Consider the following 8043-nt stretch of genomic DNA (forward strand, 5'->3'; position numbering starts at 1 on the left):
GCGCCCGGCCTCAGGGCTGACTTTCTATAGATCGCAGCGACGGAGCTGCTCTGCTAGGTACGAAACTCCGACCCAGAAGCAGGTAGTCTACGAAGGTTTTAGCGCCGGGTTCCCCACGAACGTGCGTTGCGTGACGTGACGTGCGAGGGGCGACCGCCTTTCCGGCCACACCCCGTTGCCCAGGACAAAGTGCTCTCCGTATGGACCCGTCCCGGAGCAAAAGAAAGCCCCACGTGGGGCGGAGCGGCCCACCGACGCGGACCGCGGGGACCGGCTATCAGAGGCCAGCCGAGGTCCTCTCCCAGGAAATCAGAGGTTTATTTTTAATCCAGCTGATGAGAAGAAAACTTATGCGTTAAAACTTTAGAAGGTATTCTTTGCAGGAGCTGGCTTGTACAGTTTCCGATTGAGTTCCCTATGCAAGAAACCCCAGTGATGCTGTAATTTTGCTAAGTGAGGATGAAAGCGCGCGCCATAGCTTCGCGGTCTGATAGAGCTGGCTTCAAGTTATTCAACCTCTGTGAACTTTTGTTTTCTCATCTTGATAATATGGAGATAACACATGCAGCCCTTCAGGGCTGTTGTGATGTTAAAGGTAAATAAAATTTTTTTTTTTTAAAGTTTTGTCTGGGCATGGTGGCTCATGCCTGTAATCCCAACACTTTAGGAGAGCAAGGGAGGAGGATAGCTTGAGGCCAGGAGTTTGAGACCAGCCTGGCCAATACAGCAAGACTCCATCTCTAATAAATATATATATATGTGTGTGTGTGTGTGTATATATATATACACACACATTTTTTTTTTTTTTAATGAAACAAAGTTTCGCTCTTGTTGCCCAGGCTGGAGTGTAATGGCGTGATCTTGGCTCACCACAACCTTGGCCTCCCGGATTCAAGTGATTCTCCTGCCTCAGCCTCCCAAGTACCTGAGATTACAGGCAGATGCCACCATGCCCGGCTAATTTTGTATTTTTAGTAAAGACGGAGTTTATTCATGTTGGTCAGGCTGATCTTGAACTCCCAACCTCAGGTGATCCGCCTGCCTCGGCCTCCCAAAGTGCTGGGATTACAGGCGTGAGCCACTGCGACTAGCCTATTTTTCTTTTACTTTTATTTTTTAATATTTTTTGAGACAAGGTGCTGCTCTGTTGCCCAGGCTGGAGAGGACTGTCTGATCATAGCTAACCGCAGCCTCAAACTCCTGGGCTCAAGTGATCCTCCTGCCTCAGCCTCCCAAGTAGCTGGGACTATAGATGGCTGCCACTGTGCCCAGGTTTTTTTTGTTTGTTTGTTTTTTGTTTTGAGATGGGTCTCCCTCTGTCACCAAGAGTATGCAGTGGCACGGTCATGGCTCACTGCAGCCTATGTCTTCCGGACTCAAACTATCCTGCCACGTCAGCCTCCCAGGTAGCTGGGACTACAGGAATGCACCACCACACAGATAATTTTTAAATTTTTTGTAGGCACAGGATCTTGACTTTGTTGCCCAGGCTGGTCTTTACCTCCTGGCTTCAAGCCATCCTCCCACCTCAGCCTCCCAAAGTGCTGGGACTATAGGTGTGAGCTACTGCTCTTGGCCAAAGGTAAACACATTTTAAAGTAACATTAAAGGTAATATCCACATCATCCAGCAGTTCCATTCTTTTTTTTTTTTTTTTAGTGAAACCTTGTTTCTACTAAAATATGAAATTAAGCTGGGCACTGTGGTGTCATGGCTCATACTTGTAATCCCAGCACTTTGGGAGGCCAAGGCGGACAGATCTTCTGAGCTCAGGATTCGAGACCGCCCTCAGCAACCTGGTGAAATTCTGTCTCTACTAAAATACAAAAAATTAGCTGGGCGTGGTGGCAGGCTCCTGTAGTCCCAGCTACTCGGGAGGCTGAGGCACGAGAATCACTTGAGTCCCGGAGGCAGAGGTTGCAGTGAGCCAAGATCACGCTACTGCACTCCAGCTTGGGCTACAGAGTGAGACTCCATCTCAAAAACAAATAAATAAATAAAATAAAACTATAAATATCAAATTAGCCAGGTGTGGTGGCACAGGCCTGTAATCCCAGCTACTTGAGGGGCTGAGGCAGGCAAATCGGTTGAGCCCAGGAGGCAGAGGTTGCAGTGAACCAAGATCAAGCCATTGCACTCCAGGCTGGGCAACAAGAGTGAAACTCCATCTCAAAAAAAAAAAAAAAGAAAGAAAAAAAGAAAAAAGAACAAAAACAAAACAAAACAAAAAAACATGCCAAGCAATATGTGAATATCTCAAGTTATTCAACGTCTCTGAACTTTGTTTTCTTCCCTTGACAATGGAAAATGACAATGAACCCTGGTCTCTGCAGAATAAATCAACTTTTCATCTGAGTCAAACGTTGATGATCAGGCTTTCTCCATGCTCTTATGAGTCTTCTACATGCACAAAGTGGATGTACTGGGACAATCATTACAGCAAGACAGCTATTTCCAACATAAATCAACAAGCCTGTTCAACCTGGGGACAGCCGCTGTTCAGATACAACGGCCTAGCTCTGCCAGTACAAGGAGGAGACCTGCACTATGCTGGCGTAGGAAATTGGCAGCTCTTAGAGTGATCCTGGTAGCTTCATTCTACCAGCGGGGGACAAGTCCATTTACAGGGAAACCCAGGGGGTGTAAATGAGTGTTAATGCCTCCTGGGTTTTAGTGACAGAAGGCACCGTGATTTTATTGACTAAGATCTCCCCAGATGGATGGACTCAGAAAATGAGACCTGCAAAGTGACGTAAAAGATTGACTCACAGAAGCGTCTCTGATTCCTGGGGAAACCAGGATAACTGGTTTTTGTAGCTGTTCATTGAAAAGGCAATTAACCCACAGGAGCTGACAAGGAAGCCAGTTCTGGCACATGAACTAGTCAATTGACTGTCCTTTAAGACAGAGCTCTGGGGCTCAGTGTCATTTTGATCATGTTGGCATTACCAAGTTTTAACAATAGCATCATCATTATCATCATCATCTGCTGTCCATTCAGCCTTTCCTTATTTATTTATTGTTTATTTTGAGGCGGAGTCTCACCCTGTCACCCAGGCTGGAGTGTAATGACACAATCTCGGCTCACTGCAACCTCTGCCTCCCGGGTTCAAGTGATTCTCCTGTCTCACCCTCCTGAGTAGCTGGCATTACAAGCACGCGCCACCACGCCCGGCTAATTTTTTATATCTTTAGTAGAGACGGGGTTTCCCCATGTTGGCCACGCTGGTCTCAAACTCCTGACCTCATGATTCATCCGCCTCAGCCTCCCAAAGTGCTGGGATGACAGGCGTGAGCCACCGCCCCCAGCCTTTCCTTGTCTTTTTTTAAAATTTATTTTTGTAGAGATACAGTCTTTCGCTATGTTGCCCAGGCTGCTTTCAAACTCCTGGACTCAAACCTTCCACCTGCGTTAGCCTCTCAAGTAGCTGGGATTACAGGTGCAAGCTACCATGCCCGGCTTCCTTACCTTTTTTTTTTTAATCTCACACATGACAAAGATTCTTTGTTTGGCCAAACTTTAGTCAGGCTTCTGAATCTTCTGCAAAGCCCATCTGTGCACTTCCTTATTAAATCCAGTTTTAGCAAAGAACCCTGCTAAGTCAGTTTAGCAAGAACCCCCCACTGTTGATATCTGATCATCTTCCATAGCTGATCAGGTTCCTCATCCTCCACCATCCTCTACGTAATATTTGGTCACCCTGACCTGCCTTCAGCAAGAATCCTGTTAGGTGGGCTTAGCCAGAATCCCCCTTACCCCGATGTTTCCTCTTAATTGTTTCCATTCATTGCTCCCCTCCCTGCTTCTTGGATATAAGTTCCCACTTGCCCACGCTGTAAAGGCAACGTATGGCTGGCTGTGGCGGTTCACTCCTGTAATCCTAACCCTTTGGGAGGCTGAGGCAGGAGGATCATTTCAGCCCAGGTGTTTAAGACCAGCCTGGGCAACATAGTGAGACTCACCCCCTACAAAAAAAATGTAAAAAGTAAGTGGCTTGAACCTGTGGTCCCAGCTACTCCAGGGGCTGAGGTGGGAGGATCGCTTGAGCCCAGGAGGTCGGGGTTGTAGTGAGCTGTGATCATGTACTGCCCTCCAGCCGAGGCAACAGGGCAAGACTTTGTTTCAAAAAAAAAGGCCGGGTGCGGTGGCTCACGCCTGTCATCCCAGCACTTTGGGAGGCAGAGGTGGGTGGATCACTTGAAGTCAGGAGTTCGAGACCAGCCTGGCCAACATAGTGAAACCCTCCTCTCTACTAAAAATACAAAAATTAGCTGGGCATGGTGGCAGATGCCTGTAGTCCCAGCTACTTGGGAGGCTGAGGCCGGAGAATCGCTTGAACCTGGCAGGTGGAGATTGCAGGGAGCCAAGAACGTGCCACTGCACTCCAGCCTGGGCAACAGAGTGAGAGAGAGTGAGACTCTGACACACACACACACACAAAAAAAGATAAAGATAATTTTTTTCTGGGGAGAAAAGGAAGAGGCAACATGTGGTTGCCTTTTTTGAAGAGGCAGAATTGGACTAGGTTGGTGGTCAAGGAGGCAACAAACACGCATATTAAATTTGTTTTATTTCTGGACCAGGTGCAGTGGCTCACACCTGTAATCCCAGCATTTTGGGATGCCGAGCCAGGTGGATCACCTGAGGTCAGGAGTTCGAGACCAGCCTGGCCAACAATGTGAAACCCCATCTCTTCTAAAAAAAAAAAAATACAGGCCGGGTGCAGTGTCTCACGCCTGTAATCCAACACTTTGGGAGGCTGAGGAGGGCGAATCACAAGGCCAAGAAATCAAGACCATCCTGGTCAACATGGTGAAACCCCGTCTCTACTAAAAATACAAAACTTAGCTGGGTGTGATGGTGCACACCTGTAGTCCCAGCTACTCGGGAGGCTGAGAGGAGAGAATCGCTTGAACCTGGGAGGCAGAGGTTGCAGTGAGCTGAGATCACGCCACTGCACTCTAGCCTGGGCGACAGAGCGAGACTCTGTCTCAAGAAAAATTATAAATAAACAAACAAATAAATAAATAAAATTAGCCCTACATGTCAACAGTCTTAAATGAGTATCAAAGGACAGTATCAGCCAGTTAAATTGATCAAGCACCTTTTATATACGGGGCATTATTCTAGGCAGTGGAAATGTAAAGAAGATTAAGGTAAGACCCTGCCCTCAAGTTGCTCAGTCTTAGCACAACTCACAAGAAGGATTTTTCCCTTTTCTGCTGGAGGTCTGTCTGGCAGGTCAAAGCTTTGGAAATCCAATGGAGTGGATTTTTTCCTGAATAACCATAATTATCCTGTTCAGAGACAAGGAAATTAATGACATCAACTGCTTTTCTAAGCAGCAGTCTGAACAGTTTCTGCCTTTGTCCCTAGAAAAAGAACCAGGCAGAAGGAAACTCTGCTAATTCAGTTAGATGTGAAGAACTAACCTGTGAGAAAGGGACCATTCAGTGCTGTAGGGGTGCTACAAAGAGGAGAGCAGTATTCAAAGACAAAATGCTTGGAGAAGGATGTGTAGTTCATTATTTGAGCCCGCTGATTGTGTTGACATTTTCTTAGGAGTGGGTGGATGGGGAATGAAAATCTGGAAAGAGAAGGCATTTCATTTTGAACACCTTGTATTTTTTCTTGTGAATATAAGGTGAACATCTTTTATTCAGTAGCAATATAGATCTCGCATAAATGAAGTTCTAATTTTTATAACAGTTGTTAAGTTCTCTGTAAATCTGACAGTTACTTAACACCAACTTTAAAATGGACATTGTTAAGTATGATTCAGTTAGGTCTTCGGGTATAATAATGTGCTATAACCAAAACTTCCTATTAAGCAGAGGCAAACTCCGCCGGGCGCGGTGGCTCACACCGGTAATCCCAGCACTTTGGGAGGCCGAGGAGGGTGGATCACGTTTTTGTTTGTTTGTTTGTTTGTTTGTTTTTGAGACAGACTCTCACTCTGTTGCCCAGGCTGGAGTGTAGTGGCACAATGTTTGCTCACTGCAACCTCCACCTCCCAGGTTCAGGCGATTTTCCTGCCTCAGCTTCCTGAGCAGCTGGGATTACAGGCATGTGCCACCATGCCCAGCTAATTTTTGTATTTTTAGTAGAGACGGGGTTTCACCATGTTGGCCAGGCTGGTCACGGACTCCTCACCTCACGTGATCCATCTGCCTCGGCCTCCCAAAGTGCTGGGATTATGGGCATGAGCTACTGCGCCTGGCCGGTATGTGTTTTTTCAATCCATAAAGCTTGGTAGTTTAAAATTAAATTCAAACTACTGTAGCCTAGGACTCTTTTGAAAAATACTTGAGAGCGTCGTTTGTGACCTATCTCATTAGGCTGAGTTCTCTCTTATCTTTACAATACAGACGTTTAAAATTAAAATACAGATCTAGATTGAGATTTTGTTAGTTTTTTTTGTTGTTGTTGTTGAGACAGAGTCTCGCTCTGTCGCCCAGGCTGGAGTGCAGTGGCCGGATCTCAGCTCACTGCAAGCTCCGCCTCCTGGGTTCACGCCATTCTCCTGCCTCAGCCTCCCAAGTAGCTGGGACTACAGGCGCCCGCCACCTCGCCCGGCTAGTTTTTTTATATTTTTTTAGTAGACACGGGGTTTCACTGTGTTAGCCAGGATGGTCTCGATCTCCTGACCTCGTGATCTGCCCGTCTCGGCCTCCCAAAGTGCTGGGATTACAGGCTTGAGCCACCGCGCCCGGCCAGTTTTTTTTTTTTTTTTTTTTTTTTTTAAACAACCTAATGTTCAGAAACATCTATTCTATGTATGTACTTCCTTTACTCTGTAATTTCTAGGCAGATTAGTTGCACCCTGTCTAGACTCTTTTCAGAAAAATACTAACAATATGTTTTTCTCTGTCTTGGGCTCCACATGGGTGAATTACAGGAAAACTTAACAGGTACTCAGAGCAACATTTTTCCTACTTCATGAAGAGCCTAAATGCGAACTCTAAGTATTTCTCTTTTGCTTTTGCTCTTTTCCCAGGTTTACCTAATTGCAATCTGTAAGTGTAAGATGCAGTCAATGAAAACTACCATAGGAATTCTTGAGCAAATCAGACCATTCAAGAGGAAAGCACTTCACCTAATGGTGCATAAGGAAGCTGGACTCACCAAATAACCCTGTTAGTTAGGTACAGCCGGATACACCATGGAATATGGCAATCCTCTGTTTAATTTGCAAACCCTTTGGCAGGGAGGAGGAAAGGATGGAAAAATTTGGGTGAAGGCTTTATATGACTAGTCAAACAAACAGTGAGTCATTGAAAGTTTCCAGTTAACGATCCCTTCTGCCTGGGCAGAGCCTGGGCCCCAGCGATTTATGAGCCACACTGCAGTTTTAAGCTGGAACATCTCACAGTTTTATTGTCTCTTCCACCAAATGATTACATAAAATGAAATCAGCTTTGAAATCGGCACCGGCTTTGAAATGTAGGGCAAAATCTGGCTGGGGGTAGGGAGAAAGAAGGTGGAGAGAGAACAAGGTAGGGAGACTGTGAGGCAGAGAACGCAGGAAAGGTGGTGAAAAGAGAGTACAGGAATTTTCGGGAGCTGAGTGTATTTTTCTTCCCCACGTTATAGATGCTGTCCGTTTTCCCGCACCCTGTGTCCCACGGTCCAGAGTGGACCCCTCCTATGGGCTAAAAGACTCTCGGTCTTCGGCCCAGCCCAGAGCTGCACCAACCAGAGCCTGCCCCTGCCCCCCACCCGGTGACAGGTGGGGCAGTCGAGCGGCCACAAGACCTCCCCCTCCTTGCGTTGCCTGCCGGGAGCCGGAGCGGCTTCCGGTTGCGCCCAGTCCCTGAACTCCGACTCCCGTCGGCCCCCGGGAAAACTGCAGCGAGGTCGCGCGGGCGCTGCCGGAACTTGTAGTTCCGCCTCCCGCCGTGCTAAATAGCCGGAAACGGGGGCGGCCAGAACAGAGAACTACCGAGGCGAAGGTACGGGTAGCGGTGAGGGGTCAATCCGCGCCGGGCGTGGGGTTGGCGGTGAGGCAGTCGGAGGTGGTTAGGTGGGAGGAGATCCGCTCG

At 47.3% G+C, this 8043-nt stretch overlaps 1 protein-coding gene across 1 annotated transcript in view; it reads left to right on the forward strand.

The window, feature by feature from the left end:
• Window positions 1-7918: 7918 nt before the first annotated feature.
• GSPT1 (G1 to S phase transition 1) overlaps window positions 7919-8043 on the forward strand; it is a 51580-nt gene continuing 51455 nt past the window's right edge. Inside the window, exon 1 of the mRNA XM_011988099.1 lies at window positions 7919-7953. The gene's annotated coding sequence lies outside the window, so the exon portion shown is untranslated. The remainder of the gene's footprint in view (window positions 7954-8043) is intronic.

The sequence above is a fragment of the Mandrillus leucophaeus genome, unplaced genomic scaffold (genome assembly GCF_000951045.1).
Source record: "Mandrillus leucophaeus isolate KB7577 unplaced genomic scaffold, Mleu.le_1.0 Scaffold323, whole genome shotgun sequence".
Lineage (NCBI taxonomy): Eukaryota > Metazoa > Chordata > Mammalia > Primates > Cercopithecidae > Mandrillus > Mandrillus leucophaeus.